This window comes from Cucumis melo, chromosome 10 (assembly GCF_025177605.1).
Source record: "Cucumis melo cultivar AY chromosome 10, USDA_Cmelo_AY_1.0, whole genome shotgun sequence".
In the NCBI taxonomy this organism is placed as follows: Eukaryota; Viridiplantae; Streptophyta; class Magnoliopsida; order Cucurbitales; family Cucurbitaceae; genus Cucumis; species Cucumis melo.
In genome coordinates, this window is record NC_066866.1 from 22,783,166 (window position 1) to 22,807,177 (window position 24,012).

Here is a 24,012-nt window from a genome sequence, read left to right on the forward strand (position 1 = left end):
ACACTCAGATGAGTTTCCATCATGGTTGAATCAAAGGTAGATTATTTCTTTTATGTCTTAGTTGATAAGCTCTAAAATAATAAGCTACTAAAAGTAACTAAATCATATATTTGGATTTGACAGATTGAAACGGATTCATCTAACACTAATGAATCAAAATTAGTAAAGTGGCTTGCAAATGGACCTAGAAAATCTGCAGTATCTTACACTGGTTTTGTTGTTAATGGTCAAAGATTCCATGTGAAGAGTATTGAAAGATCAACACAAAACAGTGGTATATCTCTTCAAGCAAAAACATTATGCAGATCAAGTTGTAGAGATGAAGCTGAAGTTGTTGATATGGTTTCTTATTATGGTGTGCTAACCCAGATTATTTTGTTAGACTATTATGTACATCAAATTCCTCTGTTTAGATGTGATTGGGTAAACATTTCAAATGGAGTAAGAGTTGAAGATGGTTTTACGCTTGTCAATTTACATCAAAGCCAACATCAATTTAGTAAAGAGTCATTTATACTTGCATCACAAGCTAAGCAAGTATTTTACTCAAGAGAGAATGAGACATCCAATTGGTATGTTGTATTGAAGGCGCCACCTAGAAGATTTCATGATTTGGAGATTTATGATGAAGAATATGATGCATTTATTAGTGAAAGTAATTCTACTCCATTCAAGAACGTTGATGAATATAATGAAGAATGTAGTTATGCAAGAGATGATTGTGAAGGACTCTTGATTTGAAATTTATATATTTGAACTTCCACTAAATTTTGGGTGGTACATTCATGTTGGTACAATACTTTATAACTTCTGCAGTAATTTTTTGTTCATCGTCTACTCAAATGGTAAGAAACTTACAAGTTCTTATTTATATGTTCCCTACATGATTGCTATATCTCAATTTGTTTGATAATCCTACACTTACATTAATAATTTCTTTATAGACAATGGATAAGGAAGAAAGCAATACGGTTGCCAAAAGATGTCTTCATTTTGATTCGAAAGCACCAAGAAAGAGGCGTTCTAAGAAGAGCTTAAAATCTCCTTCAAGAGGGTTACAAAGGACTGAGAATGACGATTCAGTCAAAGCGAGTGAAAAAGAAGGTGCTACCCTCACAATACCTGAAACTGAGCCACCAAATGATGGAGACAATCTCGATGGTACCCACACAACTCCGAGTTCACCTGTACCATTTGATTCACCAGCATCTCGTACAAGAGGAGCTCTTCAAAGGTTAGCTTCTAGGGGTGTTGTTTCACCAATTGTAGAGGTATCACGAGGAGTAGGTGAGGATCTAAATGAAGCTGAACCAAACCACACAACTCCGAGTTCACCTGTACCCACACAACTCCCAAAAAAGCGTAGAGGTCCTACAAAGATGAAAACCCTTGCAACTGAGGAGTGCGATAAAGTGAATATAACTTTTAACAAGTTTGGACAACCAATTGGTGAAGCTTCAGTTGGATTGTCCTCATTTCTAGGTCCACTTGTGAGAGAGGTAGTGCCTATGACTTTAAATGATTGGAGAAAATTGTCAACAAGATACAAGGAAATCTTATGGACCTTAATTCAAGTAAGTACATTTTTTTTCTTCATTTTGCATAATTTGATTGATTATAGTATGTTTTATTAATCATACATACTTGGAATTATTTGGAATATTGTAGTTAAGATACAATGTGAAAGAAGATTGGCAAAGAAGATATTTTTTCCAAAAGATGGGAAGATTGTGGAGAACTGGAAAATCACGAATGGTGAAACAAATTCAATCAACCTCCAACAATGAAGAGCTTAGTAAAATGAAGCCATCCAATATACAATCTACGAAAGATTGGATGGACTTTGTGAAAGAAAAATAGAGTGCACGGTTCAAGGTAAGTCAATGTGGCCATTTGTTTTAAAAGATACATATAAGTACAATTTATATTTGATGATCAATCCATTTGTGTTTGATTAGGCTGAAAGTGCAAAGTTCAAATCAATGAAAAAGAGGCAACTTCCACATACATGTAGCCGTAAAGGTTATGCTCGACTGGCGGAAGATATGGTATTCATTATTCTAAAGTAAAAATATAATTATGTTCATAAATCTAATACTATATCTAACTACATCACAATTTTTTAAGAAAAAAAATTCTACGGACTCATCATCAGTGACAAGGATCGCATTATGGACTAAAGCACATAGGAAGAAAGATGGAACTCCCGTTAACTCAGAAGTTGCAGAAATATTGGTAAAGTTGCAAATACTCTTCTATTCAATCAACTTAGAGTATGCTCCATTTTTCTTCTTTGTTATGAATCTCCTTTAAGATGCAAACCACTTCTTATTTTCTACACTGTATTCTACATATAGCATTTTCTTTCTCGATTTTTGCATCATGTTAGAACCATTCAGCTGTGGGACCTAAAAAATAAAAGAAATAAGTGTGTAGGATATGTAGGAACCATTCTTCTCTGTTATGAATGTGTTGCTGTGTATGTGAGCTGAATGTGTTACTATGTATGTAAGCTGAATGTGTTGCTGTGTATATATGCCATCCATTCTTAACAGTCTTTCTTATGCTTCTTATGCACTATTTTCTTAGTCTTTTTTGGTATTATATTTGCTGGTACATGACCAATTGTTGTATACACTGCTGGGAGACTATATGAAATATTGTGTAATACTCTAATGTTGCTAGCAGTATTGAACGAATTGCTGTGTATATAGAGAGAATGTGTTGCTGTGTATATAAAGAGAATGTGTTGCTGTGAATATGAGCTGATTGTGATGTGAATATGAGCTGAATGTGATGCTGTGAATAGGCCGTGTATTGAATGTATTGCTGTGTATATATGTTGTATATTGAATGTATTGTTGTGTATATATGCCGTGTATATAAGTATGAAGAGTTTAAAGATCTTTAAAGATGTGTGGGGGGGGGGGGTTTGTGGAAAAGGAAACATTTAAAGATATTTTTGTTAGTTGTTAGTTTATGATGTGTTAATGTTTATTATGATTTTTTTAGAAACATTAGTAGTTGCCAATGTAAAAATAATTGACTACGTTTTTGTATTTACGCATTTATGTAATTTAGGAGTGTATCAATTAAATTGAAAATGAAGGGATAAACATTTCTTCAAAAGATGTGGCAAACGATGCAATAAGTAAGGTTCTTGGTTTTGATCGGGGTCATATTAGAGCATTTGGATTTGGAGTCACTACATCGAACTTTTCTTTGTTGTCTTAAAAAGATGACCATTATGCCAAACTTGAAGAAAAGTGTGAGAAGATGGAGGTTGAAATGACTCGAATGAGATCTTTAATATCTCACCTTCTTAAATCACAAGTATGAAGTTTCATTGCATACTTTAACATAGGCTTATATTCTTTATTTCTAATTGTTTAACTTTATTTCTAATTGTTGAACTTATTGTATACATTATTTTTATATTTTCTAACTTTAGGGTAATGGAAGCGACCAACTTTCTAATGTTACGAATGATCAAGTGGTTAACAATGTTGCTACTAACCCGATTGGAAATTCACCTCCGGTAAGGTCCTTTAATTTTTAATTTCTAATACTTTATTTCTAATTTTTATAACTTGCTCATTATGCTTAATATTGAATTTTATATTTCCTTGTTGGTGTAGAGTATTAATAACAACAATACTCTCCGCAAGTGCACATTGCTAGATTGTGGTGGTGCATGAGAGGTGGTTGCTAAAGGTCGATGGTCCTCAAATGATCCTAATGTTACTGTTCACCAGGTTCCTCTCGGTCCTCATGCTGTTAGAGTTTGGGTGGACTTGCCAAAGAAGTCGGATGCATTTTTATGGAGACCTAACTCAAAGATGACATACATTGAGGATGCTGTTGGAAGCACAGTAGCATGGCATCTTGACAAAGTTATTTTAAGTATGTACATTCTTAACTATTAACTTGTAGCTCGCTTTTTCAACTAAAATCTTTGTGTATAAACTTAGTTAGTCATTTAGTTTTGTTCATAATTTTTTTGTAGGTTGATGAAAGAACAATTGTACAAAGTCCAAGAATGTCATGACCAAGAATTGTACAAAGCCCTAACCTTTTTGTAACTAATGGATAGTATAGGTTGATCATCGTGTTGGATTAGATGATATATTAGTGACTATCTTTTGTGTGAATACTTAACCATAGAAATAGCATTTTGTGCAGGGCATTATAAATCTTTTGAGTTGTATTTTGTGCAGGGCAATATGTAAGGATATTTTTTGTTACTTGACTTTTTGTGTATGAGTCATGAACCATAGGATTTGAAATATACTTTCTTCACATAAGTGGGATGATTTTATATTTTGATGTTGGGAATGGAATATTGATATTTAAAAAAGTTTATTATCGATAAACTATGTGAAAATCCTACTTTATTAAAGCTTTAATCTAAAGGTATGATTAAACATTTAAACTTGTTAAAAAATGCTATTATAAACAATAAATAGCAATTTATACTTGCTATAAAAAGTTTTTCATAGCTCTAACCAAACGCTATCATAAATAATATACATATAACAAATGCTATTAAAAAGATGTCTTTATAGCTGTTCTAAAATGCTATCAAAATGTACATTTTTCATAGCTTTCACAACACATTATAAAAACATTTTCATAGCTTCAAGAAAACGCTATCATAAATGATACAAATACAAAATCGCTATTACAAAGTTGTTTTCATAACCTACATAAAAAGCTATAAAAATGCACACTTTTTATAGCTTTGGAAAAACGCTATTAAAAATCCAGACTTTTAATAACGTGGGCTGACACGACTTTTTGTTAAACGCTATAAAATGTCTATGATAGCATTTTTCGTTTGCTATTGTAGACCTTTTTTCCTGTAGTGTGTACGACGGCAACGGACGACAGCGGCGAGGGGCACAGTGGCGAATCCTTCTTCGTTTCGCTTCTCTCTTTTTTTCTTTGTCGTTTCGGTTATGTGTTTCACAGAACTGAAATGAAAATTATAGGGAATCTCCTAACGTAGTCTGAAAACATCGAAAGATCCTACTAACAGCATCAGGAACACTCCTTATTCCTAACGCCGTTTTCGACATATAACAACGTCGTGAATGCTCTTTATTTTCGACGTCGTCCCCACGCATGATGCATGGCATTGAGAATACATGTCTGCCATAAATAATGTGGCCTAATTTTTTACGGTTCTTTCCTAACTCATACATGACGCGTTGGGATAACATGTAATTTCCGATGCCTACCTCGATGCATGGTGCATGGCTTCGGGAAAACATATAATATCCAACGTTGTTCTCGACGTATATTTTATAACGTTGGAAATAGCGTTTTCTCTCAACGTTTTACACTGGGCATCAGAAGATCCTTTTATTCTTGACAATTTTTCTCCAAACGTCTTTCTCTGCGTCGAGAGAGCCCTGATTTCTTGTAGTGTCTTTAATGTCAATTTAAAACGACATCTTTACCTTGTTCTAGGCCTATTTTTCCAAATTTATTTTTATCAAATTGTTTCATTGTTGTCTATTATTTATAAACCGACATTGAGTTCATGTAGATAAATATTTTTCCTCACTCCAACAAATCAATAAAATTAATATTATTTTAGAAACTATAATATTTGTCTTTTACATTTGTATACACAAAATGAAAACTTAATATTATGTTTATATATATACATTCCACAACAGTGCATGAAACAAGGTCCTAATACAAGACTTAAACAATAAATTCTAAACGTCTTCTCAATCTTCAACCTTTAACAATAGCCTGACTATCTATACAATCCCTTCGCTTTCGACCCGATATGTCTTCAAAATAAAGCATTTAATTTGACTACTAAAACATTCAAAAATTTATTTACAGTGACTAAAAGGCGATATGTCCTATCTTTTTTTCACTATCCAAAATTTGTACCACAGAAGAAGGTAACATCAATTTTTACTAAACTGACAATGGCAAAAATTCAAGAAAAGATTACACAACGAGCCGACTATAATGTAAAAAATTAAAGTATCTAGAACTTGGAAGACATATGAGTTTGGTTGCAAGAGGGATCAAATTACATTTTTCGAGGTAATATCATTTAGGCAAAAGAAATTATTCTCGTGCATTCTTAATAACATTTAAGTGCACAACCAACAAACTCATGCATCCGTAATTCCCAACAATTTTATTCGTAAACTTATTATCTCTAGACATCTTTAATTTCGAGCAATTTATTGTCATTCTAATTTTCTTAATCCAAATGACCCATAGTTTTAAATAAATAGACTATAAAAGTTTCCAAACAATCCGATCAGACTTAAAATAGATTATAATATTATAAAGTGAACCCTAAACTCTTCGACTATCATGGGAGAGAAAACCTTGAGCTAGAGGAAGTTCTACAACATCTAAGACTAAGCCTTGATTCATTAAGTCTCAAATAACTAAAAATTGACAATTTAAAAAGTTAGCCTACCATGCAACTAGGTGATTATTTGAGACCATTTCAAATAACCACTAAATATTCTCCACGTTTATAACTAAATATTTTGAGACCATTTCAAATAACCATTAACTATTACTTATCATAACCATGATAATGCTATTTGGTAGTTTTAGATTATGCAAACAAGATGGCCCATAACTGGAGGGTGAAAATTTTTTAAAGTATAAATAATGATATTTGCAAAAATAAAGACAAGAGTGCACTTGTAATATAGTATTCAACTCAAAATCATCCTCCCACGTTTCTCCCTTGTCCAGTTTATTGAAAAATATAGTCAAAGTGCTACCGCAGATCCCTTAAAAATATGAAGATATTGTCAATGGTATGCAAACAAACTAACAAAATTAAATCAGGATCATATAGTAGAATGCTTAACAAATACCTGATCCTAGCAAATAAATAGCACATAAGACTGCAAGCTCATCCATCAATCTCCATTCATTCATCAACTTTGATAAAACACGTTTGCCAATGTAATCCACCTACAACAGTTATGTTTAATTGATAATATCTAAATATCAACCACACACTATAAATATAAAGTTCAGCATAAGTGATTCAAAGATCTGCTTGCTGTCTCAGATATACAACAAGACATTCTTCCATAATGACCATCGTAAGTGGCAAGGATTCAGGATATTTTAATCTCCACCAGCAGAGTGTTTGTCAAGCAATTTGGTAAATTATTTGAAAACCAATGATTATGAGTTTACAGTCTTAAGAACTAAGTAAAGCTTCTATGTCTTCGCTTGAGTTGTTTTTAGTGTTGAAAGATGGTGTTATAGTAAAGAAGCAAAATGGAAAGTAGGTAAGTTCATAATGCACGTGGAGGAGAAAAATGCCTACAAAAGAGAGAAGGCATAAATCACATGAAGAATTAGCATCTCAAGCTAGACAAATAGAAAACTACATATTAATGTAATATAAACACGGAATAATACACATTAAATTGTTACAAAAAAACTCCAAGCTACTAAATCAAAAAAAAAAAAAAAAAGAGAAAAAGAAAAAAAACTTCAAGCTACTAAGCTCAGAATGTTAAATTCAAATATTTTAATATGTAGTTTCCACAAATAAGGAAAAGAAAAATATCTGACATTTCTACAAATAGTTGGTGTGTGTGTGAACTTGACAATGGGCTTAAAAGCAACCATACCTAGGCCTCTTATCAAATCAAAATTGTGATGAAAAACACTAAAAGTCTAGCCCATTAATAAGAATTTGGAGAATCATATAAACAGAAATAATGATATGGGCCTCCGAGAATCTGGAACTGATGATGACGAAGAACTGAAAAAGATAGAAATAGTTAAGAAAGACAAAATGGAAATGGGTTGGTAACATACTTAAATGGGTTAGTAACGTACTCTAGCAACACAAGCATCGATGAAACCTTTTTCTTTCCTAATAACCTCTCTTCTATTCTACTTAGTAAATAGTGGTAATCAGGAGAACTAAATTCAAACCCCCTGCAGCAACATGAATAACAGTATTCAAAAATATTAGAAAAAACTCTTGAACTTGTAATAGAGCTTAGGAAAATATTTTAAGTTTATACGAGTGACTGAAAGTTTCAACCTTTTGATGTTTTAAATCGAACCATATCATACTATATTGGTGACCAAACAACAATCATTAATGACAGTACAAGACAAATGACTAATTACCCAATAGAAACAACATATTATAACAATAAAGAAGACTACTGTTGTTTTTATTGGTGAAAAAGATTACTGTAACCGGTTCTAAAATGCAAAAGAATATGTGCACACTCTAATTACTAATTGGCAATTTAACCTTGTTTATAATATAATATCAACTCTTACAATGTAAATTATTTTTAATAAATAATAGCAAGACTCGAATAATTTAAAAAGTCATATAAACTATTCATCTATAGAATAATTGTATAGATATGAAACAGATCACAAACATTCACCTTATGTATCAAGTTAAAATTTCTGCAAAGCTTGGAAAGAAACAGTGCACAGTGTCCTATTAAGTTCTTCCCTCTTGAATTACCAAAAACAATTTCTTTTTCTGCCTTCTCTGAAAGAGAATCAATAATTGCATCTTCAGAAGCAACAAGGCTAATCCAACATTGATGCCATCTTCCTGCAAGAAATTAAACGTCAAACTTTATATTGAAAAGAAGTAACAAAATAATAGATAGACAACTGTATCCTGGTCCCATAACTGATTCTGATACAAAAGGAGAACTCACCTTCTCACCATTAGCTACTGTTCCACCATTACTGTGTCTAGTTTGACCATCAACTACTATTTTTCCCTTCGCCTTTTGTTTCTGGATTTTTCAGGTGCATAATTCGATATATACTAATTGGTTCATGGCTACATGACTCGCGATAAATAAATATTAATATGTCTATGTGGACAGTAGTTAATAAGTCCCCATTTCCACCCTTAATGTGAGCTTGCAGTTCATCATCCTTGTTACCATTAAAAATAGAATTAAGAAAATTTTTAACCAAATTTACTGCAAAGGTTGCAGGGGACGGATGAATTGAATATACATTAAAGCAAAAAACAAAATACACTTTTTAACGTTCTTATACATTAAAGCAAAGATTTCTCCCCGACTTTGCTTTGCTGTTGTTCCACCAACATTAAAGCAAAAGAAATTCCATAAAGCTGATATCTGAAGAAAAGGGGGCAAAAAAAAAAAAAAAAACGAAAACAAAAACAAAATACACTTTTTAAAATTCTTAAACATTCCGTTGTAGAAACTGTCATACCATGCATAATGGTGGAGATCAATGTGCCATTAACGAGTATGGCTCAGTAAAATCACAACAGTTAACAGTTAACACACAAGCTTTTCAGATGTCATCATACAAGAACCAAACTTATACCTTGTACCTCAATATAGGAATGTCGATCTAATTAATAACATCTGATAGTTTCTTCTTAACTACTCTAAAGTTGCTTCAAATGATAGGGCACAGACGATGATAGGGATGGAAAGACGACGATAGGGCACAGACGACGATCGGGATGGAAGAAAGTGATGTATGCCGGTGGTGGTGGTGGCAGTTGTCAAAGAAGAGAGGGAATAAAGTGATGAGATTGAGAAGAGTGAAAGAAATTTGAGAAAGATGAAAAATGGCTCGTGGGTGGGTTTGAGAAAAGAGTAAAGTAAGAGAGAGAAAGTTGAATTTTTTACAAAACTAGAAGAAAAAAATAAGAAGGACCTTTAATGTCGGTTCTCCAAAAGCAGGGTGTTTAATGTCGATTTTAGATCGACATTAAAGCTCTATCTTTAATGTCGGTTTAAAATCAATATTAAATATCTGCCTTTTGAGAACCGAAATTAAAGGTAATTTTTCATTTTTTCCACCCGACATTAAAGACCAAATTCTTCTAGTGATTTTTAGGTTGGTTTAAGAGTGATATTGTTGCACTTAGCTTACATATTTTGATAAGCTATGTAATACTCTTGGTCTGTTGAAAATTAAACAGGTTTTAAATAAATAAGTTATATGTGAATTAATTTATGAGAGTTAGAAAAGGATGTGAGTTAAAATGTTAGAGTTAATTTAGTAAGAGTTTCACATTATTTAAGTATAAAATTTAAATTGTTGTATAAGTTATGCTCACGACAATTCTATAAATAGGATTGAAATGTTTTAATCTATATCATCCAGGTGCGAGTAGAATACACACAAAAAGTCTTACAATCAGTTTTTATTTCCTCTCATATATTCTATTTCGACATTATTTATTTGGGGTGTTCATCACACGATTCCAACATAGTGGTATCAGAGCATGAGTTTGAAGTCTAAAAAAATTATTTTTGCCGATGGGAAACAACAATTTAGTTCCCTTCCAAGTACCTCGACTTACGAAAGAAAATTATAGCAGTTGGTATATTTGAATGAAGCTCTACTTGGTTGACAAGATGTGTGAGACTTTGTTAATAATGGTTATGGAGATCGGGTGGATAGTAGGGAACATAAGGTGCAAGATGGAATTTACTCTTACTCGCTTTAGGGGTAGTAGATAAGTTGTTCCCTTAAAGACTGAATCCAAGTCTTGAACAAAGGGGCCCTACCCTCTCATTGGCCTGAGAGGGATTCGGTTTATAGGTTGGACCTTAAACCAATTATTCAATAGTGGATCAATGGGACTTAAAGAACAAGATGTAGCCTCGTGGGTAAAATAGTATTTTGACCCAGCTGAAGTTACGAATAACTTGTGAAGGATTAACTTACTGATCATGGTTATATCAGATGGACAGAAATATATCTATAGTGAGGGGAGTGCAACTACGAGACTTTAGTGGAATGACTCGTTAGTTAAAGAATGTTGATTAGCTTGGTCTAAAAGTGTTTAGCCAGTTAATCTCGATTCGTTGGAGCCCATGATCTATAGGTCCATTAGGTTTCCCTGGTAGCTCATACAGAATTAACTTTGAACAGTATGATGGAATGAGTCGAATTGTTTAAAATAAGAGAGGAGAGAGAAACCGACAAGTATATGTGATATAGTCGTCGGTTTTATGGTATTTAAATATTAAAGATATGAATGCAGATTCATACTCGAAAGCTCGGAAAAGATGGAAATAGTCAAAGTTGTGGAAAGTCAAAATGTTGACTTTTGACTTTGAAAATTCAAACTTTGACCGGCAATATATTGAAATGTGATTTGAATCTAGAGAAAATAAATGTGGATTCATGCTCGGAAGGTCAAAATTAGTCAAGACGGACAAAATTGTAAAATGTCAAAATGTTGACTTTTTGGTTTGAAAAGTCAAAGTTTGACTTTGACCAAAAGACCATTTTGCCCCTTGACCAAAGTTAGTGGAAAAATCCAGCATTTTGTTGGATAATTGCACTAACTCTTAGTGGGCTATGTGGAAGCTCATGGTGATAACTCCAAGCCTACTAAGAGAAATTGGAATGGTGAGTAATTCCACTAAAGGCTAGTGGAATAATAGGTATTGTTTTTTATGAATTGCATGTAATTTGCTTATAAATAGCTTACTTTTCAAATTGAAAAAGACTTTTTGTTTTTTAATTTGAGAAATATTTTTTAAATCTCAACCCTAAAAAATCTCAACCCTCCAAATTTCATCTCCTTTCTCTTTCTTTTTTCCTTCATTGAATGGATCCCACAACCCGGTTTTAAATCTGGAGATTAGCGGGTCAACTCTAGTGGAGGTCCGAGATTGTGTTCGTGAGGATTTTTTGAAGTGTCGGGAAGCTACAAAGGCAAGTTTTTTTTCATCCCTATTTTAATATAGGTAGGGTTCTTATAAAGCATGTTAATTACTAAAATTAGTTTAGTTGTAATTAGAGTAATTATCTGATCCTGATTCTGCTGCGATTGTATGCTTTTCTATCAAAGGGAGAAGTGGAAAGATACAAAGCAAGATTACTTGCAAAAGGATATTCTCAAAGAATTGATTATGATGAAGTATTTGCTCACGTTGCTCGTTTGGAAACTATCAGGTTGTTAATTGTGCTTGTTGCTCAAAATAATTGGATGATCTTTCAGATGGATGTCAAATCGATATTTTGAATGATATCTAGAAGAAGAAGTCTACTTAGAATAACCTCCTGGTTGTTTTGTGAAAGGCCATGAGGATAAGGTTCTAAAATTGAAGAAGGGCTTGTATAGATTGAAACAAACACCAAGAATGTGGAATAGCTGAATCAACAAATATTTCCTTGATAATGGGTATTTGAGGTGTCCTTATGAAGATTCTCTTTACATTAAGACTGATGACCATGCAGAGATTTTGGTGGTTTGTTTGTATGTGGATGACTCAATATTTATAGGTAATTATGTAAGTATGTTTGAAGATCTCAAGAAGATGATGACCTAAGAATTTGAAATGACAGATATAGGACTGATGTCATATGATATATTGATGTGAAGCAATCAGAGGAAGATATTTTCATCTCTCAGAGCAATATACTAGAGAAATTCTAGAGAAGTTCAATATGATCAATTCTAAGTCTATCACAACCCCGATTGAAACTGGGACAAACTGTCCAACTATAAAGAAGGAGACTATGTCGATCCTTCATATTTCAAAAGTTTGGTCGGGAGTTTGACATATTTGACTTGAAAATGACCAAATATTCTTTTCAGCATTGGATTGGTGAGTTGATTTATAGAATCTCCTACAATTACTCATTTGTTACCTTAAAAGGTATACTTGATTCTGGGTTATTTTATTCTTCATCTAAAGAATTCAAGCTTAAAGGCTATTGTGATAGGGATTTGTTAGCTAGAGATACTAATGATCAAAATAGCACTAGTTGATATGTTTTCTTTGTTGGTTGCATTTACTTAGAGTTCTAAGAAGCAACCTATTGCGACATTATCAACTTGTGAGGCAGAATATGTTGCTGCAGCTTTAAGTATCTTTCATGCAGTTTGGTTAAGAAATTTATTAAAGACAGTTGGAATTTTTCAAGATGATCCAACTGTGATCCATGTAGACAATAAGTCAACAATTGGTCTAGCAATGAATCCTATGTTCCATGATCATAGCAAACACATTGATACCAGATTTCACTTCATCAAAGATTGCATTTCAAGGAAGGAGGTTCAAGTTGAACATGTGAAGACTTAAGATGAAATTGCAGATATTTTCCCAAAGCCGCTCAAAGTTAATGTGTTTAACAAGTCAAGAACTTTGCTTGGAGTTTTTCAGAAAACATGTTTAAGGGAGGATGTTGAAAATTAAACATGTCTTAAATAAATAAGTTATATGTAAATTAATTTACGAGAGTTCAAAAAAGATGTGAGTTAAAAATGCCAGTGTTAATTTAGTAAGATTTTTACATTATTTAAGTGTAGAATTTAAATTGTTGTATGAGTTATGTCGTGACAATCTTATAAATAGGATTGAAATGTTGTAATCTATATCATACAAGTGTGAGTAATACACAAAAAGTCTTCCCACTACAAGAAATGAGGCTTTTAATAGCATACGAAGATAGCCCATTTTAAAATGGGCTATTGAAAAAGAAAAAGAAAAAAGTGGAAAGTAGAAAATAAAAATATCCCACCAATATTTTTCCCCTTTTTGGAGCCTCTTTCACGAATTCTTTTGCTCAACCAGATGCGATACCCACGCCAAAACACCACCCTCAAACGACGATTTCTCCCCTCTTTTCTGCGATACCCTCCTTCTCACGACTGCCATTCAACCGATGAAGACACTTTCATCTCTATCCATCTTCGTTGTCTCTGTTCGTCATCACCCTCATCACATGATTTCCCTAGAATATCCTATTTTTCGGCTTCAATCTCTCAGACTTGCAATATCCTGGCTTCATCTAATCTCTCATCGTCGTCCACATGGGTTTTGCTTAGGGTTCATTGTCTACCAGCTCGTCTCTTTACTTGAAGCTTATGATTCGAGGTTAGTCTTCTTTTTCCTTTTTTCTACATCGTTTTTATGGTGAGAGCACTGAGTTGAATATCAATAAGGAGTTTTAAACATATTGAATGATTTTGTTTTAAGTTGTAAACATCTTTTCTTTGAGGTTTATAATAATGAGATCTGTTTCTTTAGATCATAACAAACTTAATGGTCTTACTTGTGGTCTGATATGAATAGGCTTGCACACCTCTAGTCTTTTGGCTTTAAACAGTTGGTTATTTTGATGTTTTAGCTTAAAAAATCCTTCCACATTTCTTCTTCATATTTTTCTTCATGCCCTAATCTCCAATTTTTTTTAATTCCATTAATCCCTCTTATGTTTTCTTCTTAAAAAATTTATTGTGGTTTTGCTTTGTTAACTTATTTCTTGCAGTTTTAATCCCTCACAACAAAGGCTTCTCTTTCTATTATTAAATCCTTCATTTGCTCGATGAAATTGAAATTAGAGATTTGCAACTATAGGTAATTTTGCACAACCTCTCTCTATCTTTCATTACATATCTCTCTCCCACATCCTACGACCTTTTTCTGTTGTTTTCACTTCCATATATTATTTTGGGGTGCTTCTAATGCACATATAATGTAACTTTTGTAGTCATGGAACATTGTACACTACAAGACTGCCTATTATTCATTTTACCTCTCCGTGAGTAGCTTTTCCTTGCTCCACTTTAAGAAATCAGTGTGTGTGAAGTATGTAAGGAATAACTTAAATGAAACTATTTAAGTGTACATCACCTCTATTCATAATGCTTTTATGTTCATGTTTTTATGGGTAAAGTTGAGTTCTTACAATGTTGTTTGTATCTTGAATGTTGTTAACTGCTTTCAATTTGTGAGTGATTGCATAGACTTTAAATGGTTAGGAAAATTTTGAGGCAGCAAAAATTGTTGATCTTATTAAGCTTGAACTGTAGAGTTTTCTTTTGGAAAACTTCATAACTAATATTCTCTTCTCCCAATTATTAATTCAAGTTGCAAGTAATTTTTAGCATTATGCTCTAGAAGTGAACTCTTGTTCTGTTGTCACCTTTCATTCTTAGCAAGTCATGTTCATCTAATTAATTGTTCTTACAGTCACACGTTTGTGTTGCTTTGTACTCTAATGGATTGTCATATCAATTTCTCCATTTAAATTCATCTCTTGGCCTGAGGAAGAATGTCTTATTCTTTGTGATAACGGAAACATAGTAGGTTGTTGTTAATGATGATGTTTTCTGTATGCTCTTAAACTGTTTGATGAAATGTCCAAAAGAAAGTTAGAGTTGAATTCCCACATGTTTATGTGATTATGAAGTTGGGTGGTTTTCTTGTATGTCTTTGTTTCTTTGCTTAGTTGTTAAAACCATACATTTTTCTCAATAAAGAAAATATTGAGTAAGTTTATGTTACTCAATATCTGTTTCTGCCCACCAACTGAGCAAGATATTCAAAAAGGGAATAGTTTGGTAATGTTCCTTTTATTTTACATTCCTTTTAGAAATTCTCTTTAAAATTTTCAACTACAATATGAATGAGTAAATGTGCCTGCAGCCAGGTCATGGTGGTGTACAATCCTCTTGGATGGATCCGTAACGATGTTGTTAGAATACTGGTGAGTAGAAATTTGCTTTTGCTTGCATGTGTCACATTCTAGACAATTGAATGACTTGGACTATTACTACATTTACCTTGAGTGAAATATGAATTAGAAGAGAAAAATGGAATTCGTTATCTATGATTTATCTTCATCATTATTTTTATGCATAGTTTTTTACTCTTTATAAAAGTATGCTCTTGGATTTACTGAAGTTTCAGTGAGTTTATTTCTAGAAAACCAGGTTCAAACCATAGTCAACTTTCCAATCTTGTAAATTCAGGCAATCAAATAGGGAGAATATTGGCCTCAAATTCGAGGTTTGTAGCTTTTGCGAATAGAAAATGTATTGTTCTTTTCCTCATACTCCATTTGTTCAAGTTCAAGTTGTTAGATTATCTCACTAGAAGAAATCTAGCCTTTAATGTCAGTTGGAAAAAATGAAAACGGAGCTTTAATGTCGGTTTTCAAAAAGCGGATGTTTAATGTCGGTTTTACTGCCTTTTGAAAAGCGACATTAAAGCTATGATAATTTTTTTTAGAAAAAATTAAATATTTCTCTCTCTTACTTTACCCTTTCTCATGCCACACGATTTCATCCTCACTTTCAATTTCTTTCTTCTCTTTTCAATCTCATCTCACTTTCTTCCCTCCATTCTTCAAATAGCCTCCGCGGTCAGCACCATCGTCATCCCTCGTGCCTAGCTCATGACTAGTCGTTGTCGAATATTCAAAGAGAAGAAACAGACTCCTAAAAAAAGCTTATGAACTCTCTGTTCTATGCGATGCTTAAGTTGCTTTGATCATCTTCTCCACTCTAGGCAAGCTCTACGAATTCGGCAGTGCTGGGTATTCTTTTCCTTTACTTTTTTTTTTCCTTTTATTTTCACACAATTTTTTTATTAATATTTTCTTTCATCAATTTGGATAACCCACCCTCCCCCTCCCCTTCTCGCAGGTTTCATTTTTTGGGCGAAATTTGATCTGTCTTCTTCTTCTTCATCATCTTTCAGACCTGATCTGTGTATAAATATCAAAACTTTAGGGTTTTTAGTTTCCGCCTCTTTATCGTACCCCTTTTTTGTCTCGTTTTCTTTTCACCCTTTAATCCTTTGGTAATTAATGAGATCTCCATTATTATATATATTTAACTGAGTTTTGATTTGTGTGTGTGTGTGTTAGTACTTCCAAAACATTGGAGCGATACCAACGTTGTTGCTTCTCTCCTCAACACAATTTTGCTGAACGAGAAACCCAGGTTTTGCTTCTAATTCTTTTTTCTTTTTTTTTTCAAAACTTTTCACAACATAATTATATATATTTATATATACACTGCTTTGTTTCTAGATGTGTTTTCTTCAACTCAACAACTCTCTACCCTCTAATTTTTCTTTTTTCGCCCTTTTCTAATTTTCTTTCCTTTAACCCCTAATTTCGTTCTTTAAAAAAATTTCTTTTTCTTCTTCTTCTTCTCTCTCTCTCTTGAATATTTTACTAAATTGTACGAGAATGATACATTTTGTAATACTACTTTTTCACACACACATAGATATATCTTAAATTCATAGGATGTTTCTAAAATAGTGGGTTGCACAATATATTAGTTTTATAGTAGTACAGAAGATTTGTGGTTTTATAGTAGTTTTATAACAAAGTTATCTTCAACAATTAGATATCTTACCAGCCTCAAAGATCTAACCATTACGGATTGCAAAAAGCTCACAACTCTTCCAAGTATAATTTATGACTTAAGCAAACTATTACATCCATAGAAGTCTCACAATCCGATCTTTCAACATTTCCTTCCTCATATTCTTGCCCTTCCTCACTGTTCCTTTCTAATATTATCGAGCGACTCATATTCTACTGTTGTTTTACTTTTCTAAAAGATATTGCTTGGGTGCCAAACGTATATTCAATAAACTCCATGAAAAAGCTTTTGTTGTGGAGCTTGATCTTCGAGGTATTTATTTTGTTTAGTTTTGTTGACTATTTCCAATATTAATAATTGTTTGAAGAAGCATTTTCGAGACCTTTAAAATGTCGTGATCTTTGAATTTATATAATTCTGTTTGGTTGCTAGTGGAAAGGGAATCATGATCTTGAGGAGATAATTCTGATTATATGAGCCAGTGTATTGGGAGTGTGTGCGCATGTGAATGGGTGGTAACATTTTGAAAAGTTGTGGTATAATTTGAGGTTCATGTTTAGGGTGGTTGTGCATTTTTTGCAAATTAAAAATGTCATTTTCTTTGCTAAACAAGTTTGACAAGGTGTTTAGACCTTTTATTTTCAGTTTCCCTAGAAATTAGTCAATGTTAGCCTGAGTACAGATGATTTCTTGACTTTTTCATTGGTTTTCTCTGATTATGGTAATATCACTTTTATAATGTGCTTACTAACTTGATGCAGCTCTCAAGGATAATTGAAAGAAAAGTGAAGTTATGTAGACCATACTATTACTTATCTTAACTCCTCATATATCATTTTCCTAATATATTTTTGGAATTACTATCAAATATGTTCTTTGGAACTTAGAGTGCATGTGCAATATATGTTTCTTTTTTCCGAGAAGGAACACTTCATTAAATAAATGAAATAGAAGGGAAATCCCTAAACACCTATAGGTGATTATAGAAGAGATTTCTCATGTGCTTTCTTATTTGTTGCTATGATTATAAGTAATTTAATATATGTCTCTTGCTGGCATTTGTTGAAGTTAATTTTACAAGCGTGTTTTCTCATTTTCTATATTGTAGGTGCCTATTGCTTTGTTTTTAGTGTCAGGAAACTATGCCTTTACTATGTATCTAACTCTAGTAAAAGCTAATTCTTAGACAAGGTGGAGCCTGAACTTGTTAACCTTGTCCACGCTATTAAGAAAAGCCCTACATTTTACTCTAAATTTGAACATAGTCAAGAGGCATATGTATTTCTTCTTAAGCTTATAGTTATTATTTCTTCTCACAACAATCTTTCGGTTTCCTCTCTTAGATTGTTTGAAGAAGAAGTTTGATTATTGAAGATTGATTTCACAAAGATGATGAAGAAGAAGAAGATTAAAATGGAGGGAAGAAGAGGATGAAGATTAAAAGAACACAAAGCTTGATTATTGAATGGATGTGGAGTGCAGGGACTCACCTTTACCCTCAAGATACACTCTCATTCTTTTATACAGTAACACATTGTTGAGTTATTGTTGCTTTAAGATATGAATGGGATTTATGTGCAAGTGCTAATAGATTTTCATTGTTGGTGGAATCAGACTTGAATAATATGGTTTCCTACGGAATGTGACTTGTAGTTTCAAGTTTGTAGTTAATTTCACTTGCAGCAAATTTCAGAAGGCCGTATTTACGTGTTGGGTGACAATCGCAACAACAGCTACGACTCCCATATTTGGTTAGTGTTCCTAACTTCACGTTATATTATGTATTTTTGCTGGTTGTTGTTGGTTCTGATTGGGCTCAGCATGATAGATCAAAAATTTGAGCTACCAATGTTGGTTGGTTGGAGAAAGAGGGGTCAATTGGTGTTGGTTTGGAAAAATTCCAAATCGACAAATTTCAAAAAAAAAATCAAGAATAAAACCGATTGACCTTTACTCCTCGATGATCAATGTTGGTCCAACATTTACTAAATTGACCACTGTCGGTTTGGTGACAATATGGTTGAAAAAGTGACTCCAATCGACCGATGTTCACCCCTAGTTCTCATGTTGTATAGTGTGCCTGTTAATGCTCCAAAGAAAGTCTTTTATCTATCATTGTTCTTGGAATTGAATGCTCCCCAAGTTTTTATTTCTCTCTCTCAACTTCATCTTCAATGTTGTTAAAATTTGTCACTTGAACAGGGGACCTCTGCCCATCAAAAACATCATAGGGAGATGCCTCTGTTCATGCCATAAACCAACAAGTAAATGATACATTGAACAAATTGAAATGAGGTCAGAAACATTATTCTATTTGTATGTGATAAATTATTTTAGTTCCACATTCTCATGTACGATTAGGCTTGTTTGGCATGGATATAAATACTAAAGAAACATTTTATTCATTCTTATATGTGGTTCATAAATTAGTGTATTAGCTGTGATGGAAGTTAGTTTTGGATTTGATGCAGTTTCTTTCAATGAAATTGGCAACTGTTAATCCAAGGATGGATTTGTTTTATATATATCTTTTCCTAATTCTCAGGTTATCGTCCATTCCCGCTGCAGATGTAGGGTTCTTGTGTCGTTGGCATCTTTCCAATAGTCCTTATGACAAAGTTTTGCTATCAATCACTTGTCTGGTTGTGATTAAAAGAATCATAAACTACGGAATTTGGATCTTAAAGCTCAGGAAAGAAGAGTTTGTGAATGTTGGGTTTGTTTACATTGCATATTTTTTTGCTTCTTTTGTCATTTAAGTGATGTTGCTAATACAAAGTTGAAGGTTGAAGACTGAGAAGGCATTTAGGATTTCTTATTTAAATCTTGTATTAGGATCTTGTTTCATGTACTATTGTAGAATGTATATATAAACACAATATTAAATTTTCATTTTGTGTATACAAATGTAAAAGATAAATATTCTAGTTTCTAAAATAATATTAATTTTATTAATTTGTTGGAGCGAGAAAAAAATATTTATCTATATAGATTCAATGTTGGTTTATAAAAAATGGACAATAATACAACAATTAAATAAATATAAATTTCTAAAAATGGATAAAAACAAGCCTTTAATGTCGGTTTTAAACTGACATTATTGGCCTTTTTAATGTCGGTTTTAAAATGACATCATAGCCCAATCGACATTAAAGGACTTCAATAACACTATCAAAGATGTCGGTTTAAAACTGACATTAAAGCCCAACCGACATTAAAGGGCTTCAATAACACTATCAAAGATGTCGGTTGAAAACTGACATTAAAGGCCTTTAATGTCGTTTTTAAACCGACATTAAAGAGGCCTTTAATGTCGTTTTTAAACCGACATTAAAGCCTAACTGACATTAAAGGCCTTTAATAACGCCCTCAAAGATGTCGGTTGCCAAGTGACATTAAAGTCCTTTAATGTCGGTTTTAACCGACATTAAAGGTTAGATTTCTTGTAGTGTCTGTTTTTTGCGTTTGATTTCACATTCTTACATTCATTCTTTCATTAATTTTGGTTAAAGTTTTGCCTCAACTTTGACTGTCTTCTTATTCTTATATTGTTGCTTGGGTTCGACCACTATATTTAACGGATATTCTATCTTAATCTTTACACACATAGCTTCGTTGTAACTTTTGTTGCTTTTGCTTGGGATGGTAGCATAGTAAGAGTGGTTGTTTCTTGGTAGCAATTTCTTATAAATACTATTGCTCTATAGTGTATAATTAAACCAAGTTACTTAGCTTTTTAGCTGGTGCTTATAGGTTTTTTGTTCTTGAATTCAATTAGTGATAAGTTTTAGTCACGGTTCGTTGTGCTTGCAAAGAAGCTGGCTTGTATTTTTATTGAAAATGTATCAATGGACAAGAGAGGTGAACTAGGTGGCTTACATATGCCATTGAGTTTTGGGTCTTTTGACACTTATGGTTCTTTGTTGCTGCAATTGATAGAATAGGATGGAAACTTGTTCAGGCATATGTGATTGTGATATTGTGAGATTTATCCAAATAATATTTAATGAGCAAGCTGGTAATTGATGGAGGCATTTGCTGTGATTTTTGGTCAGCGAGGAGTGATATTATTGAAGAACTATAGTATCTTAAATGTTGATCTTCTCAATCTTCTTTTGCTATGGAAGTATTATTTTCAGTTATGTAACCTTTTCCATTCATCTTCTGATAAAGACATGGTTACTCATTTTTAATATAATTCTGCAAAACAAATGAAAATAAAAAAATTTGACTCTCACATGAACCTTTTAAATACTCTAAATGACCTCAATTATTTTTGAAAGATTAGGTACTTTATTGTTAAAAGGTGGAACTTTGAGAATTAGGAGTTATCTGTACAACAAGGGGCATTTGCAACTTAAAGAAGCAATGAAGCCTTTAATTTTGGTGATAATGTTAGCTTTTCTCAGTCAACCGGACTACACTTCTTCAGGTGCTAACCATTCCTTATTGAATTTGTGTGTGACGCTACTTGGTCATTGATGAACAAAGTATGTTTGTTTGAGATAATTATACTGATTTGCTATTGGTTGCTTAGGCTTGTGAAAAGATGATGTCTAGAATTGGTGGTTCTGTTAGTGGGGGCAATTGGAAATATGCACATGGAACTGCATATTATGGTCAAAACTTTTCACTCAAATGGCTTAAGGTTGACATTTCATTTCTTAGATTTATAATTTTATGTAGAAATTTATATAACATGTGTACCTCATCATGTTGTTGCATTGTTGTTAGTTGCAATAATGCTAATGGCTGATTGCCCTCTCTGTCCCTCAAGAACATCTAATTTACTCTCAGTGGTCATATTTGGTGCTCATTAAAAATGAAATTGAATTATTCTTTTTTAATCTCTGATAATGAACATTTTTTCTTTTTCTCATAATTGAAAGAAAAATTGAGGGGTGATGGACATGACAAATTTTTAACAAATTCAGGTCGAGACGACAATTTCAACAACTAAAGTGACCATCGGTATGCTATCTTTTTTTATCTACATTTGTTAAAGGTTTTATATGTTTTTTTAATTAATATCCACTATTATTGGTGTCTAAAAAATCACATATTGATATATGTTTTATAAATTTATGCAGGTGAATGAAATGTGTCTTACCAGTGGAAAAAAGATCTAACGATGACAGTAGCTCATACCTTATATGATAATATAATCTTGAACACTTGGTGAATTTTGTTTGTATTTTGAGGGTTATCTTGTGTTGTGCTACATTCACTAAATACTTTATCTACCTTTGTATCATTTAGACCACAACTTTATTTGAGCAAATTATTAAATACTCTATTTTGTAATTTTAATAGATTATGAATGGAAGTTATTATTATTTATTGTGCTACAAAGTATTTATGTGTGCTAAAGTTGAGTACTTTAACTAAAATTTATAAAAAGCTAATTAAATCAGAAATTATTTTTGAAAACAAAGTTACCTCTTTCATAGCCATAAGTTACAACTATATAAAGATTTATATAGCCAAAAACAAAATGCTATCAAAAGGTTATTATAATTATTATAATAATTGGAAATGATTAAATAGCATTATTATAGCATAATGTTATAGCTGTAAGTACTATATTATAGCATTGAAAAATGACTATTGTATATTAAAGACAACACATTATTTAAGCTATATAAACTTATTATAGCTATAATGAAAAACGCTATCAAATGTTTTCATAACAACGAGTATAAGCTATATCTTCATACTCTACAATAGCACTCATTATAGCTTCAGAAAAATGCTATAAAAAGTCCCAGACTTTTAATAACATGGGCTGTCAGGACTTCCGAAAAAGGCTATAAAAAGTCTATTATAGCCTTTTTCGTTAGCTATCGTATATGTTATTTTTTGTAGTGTCCAATAAGTTTTTATTTCCTCTTAAATATTCTATTTGGAGATTATTTATTTGGGATGTTCATCACACACTTTCAACATGGTCTTCATTGCATGTTTTTCCAATGCCATTTTTTTCATTATTCTATCATATTATAGTGATCTGGAGGATAGATTGAGACCAAGGCCTATTTTAGCAAGGTTTGTCTAAGTTTATTCACTGATCTTTGGTAGCTTTACTAATAATATTTTGGAAACTATATTGACAAATAGCCTCTCGTTCACTTCAATGTTCCAGATTTGCTACTACAATTATTCTTGCCTTTGTAATAGGACACCAAAAGAAGTCCCAGCAGCCACAGGAGTAAAGTCAACGTTGACTCCCAACTTGAATACCCTAGCTCTAGTTGAGGTGCTTTTCTTTTTCCATTATTAAGATGGAGAGAAACCCAATTTATTCTTCTCTTTATCGTAGGTGGCTTTCTCTTGAGTGAGTTCATGTCATTTTTCTTAGGCTAAAATGATGTTAAATTCCAAGCTGGTAAATCAAACAAATAATCAAACAAGATGCTTAAACTGCCATATGGGTTTTATATCAACTTGTTAAAGGTCACATGAAAAGAGGGGAACTAGAAGTTGAATTTTACTATAGTATATTTAATGAGATGTATTAATTTTTTTTTCTTGCAACATGCTGCGGGAGTCAAATGTCTTCTTTTCTGTGGTGTGAGATACCAAGTGCAAGGTAATTATTTTGTTTTAGTTGGTGGATTTGTTAAAACTACCTGTCCATTGGTATATTATGGTACTCCCTCATTTTGGGAATCAAGACAGTTTTGTATTCAATGGTACTACCTGTCCATTAGTTCGTTTCGCTATCGTGACTTCTACAACTGTAATGCACAATGATATCTTGAACTGTAGCATTAAGATCTGGGGAGCAACATTTAAATCTAGAGAAGTTTTATGTACTGGGCACTAATTTTAGAAATGAGCTTGGTACAAAGAAGTTGGGTTTAGTAGAACAATACATA

At 32.5% G+C, this 24,012-nt stretch overlaps 2 long non-coding RNA genes across 4 annotated transcripts; one reads left to right on the top strand and one right to left on the bottom strand.

Moving 5' to 3' along the window:
- Window positions 1-6,539: 6,539 nt before the first annotated feature.
- On the bottom strand, window positions 6,540-9,634 carry LOC103493444 (uncharacterized). Of its 3 annotated transcripts, none has more exons than XR_007824153.1 (3): window positions 8,427-9,634; window positions 6,870-7,956; window positions 6,540-6,782 (listed from the first exon to the last, which is right to left on the bottom strand). It is a non-coding gene; the product is annotated as an uncharacterized LOC103493444 (long non-coding RNA). The 3 variants fall into 3 exon arrangements; XR_001763156.2 differs by lacking the exon at window positions 6,540-6,782 and having other exon boundaries at window positions 7,513-7,777; window positions 7,855-7,956; window positions 8,427-9,630; XR_001763153.2 differs by lacking the exon at window positions 6,540-6,782 and having other exon boundaries at window positions 7,513-7,956; window positions 8,427-8,602; window positions 8,712-9,628.
- A 3,988-nt stretch (window positions 9,635-13,622) lies between these two features.
- On the top strand, window positions 13,623-17,798 carry LOC127151340 (uncharacterized). The gene is made up of 7 exons (XR_007824249.1): window positions 13,623-13,886; window positions 14,281-14,369; window positions 14,503-14,553; window positions 15,441-15,501; window positions 16,151-16,332; window positions 16,442-16,741; window positions 17,373-17,798. It is a non-coding gene; the product is annotated as an uncharacterized LOC127151340 (long non-coding RNA).
- The last annotated feature ends 6,214 nt before the right edge of the window (window positions 17,799-24,012 follow it).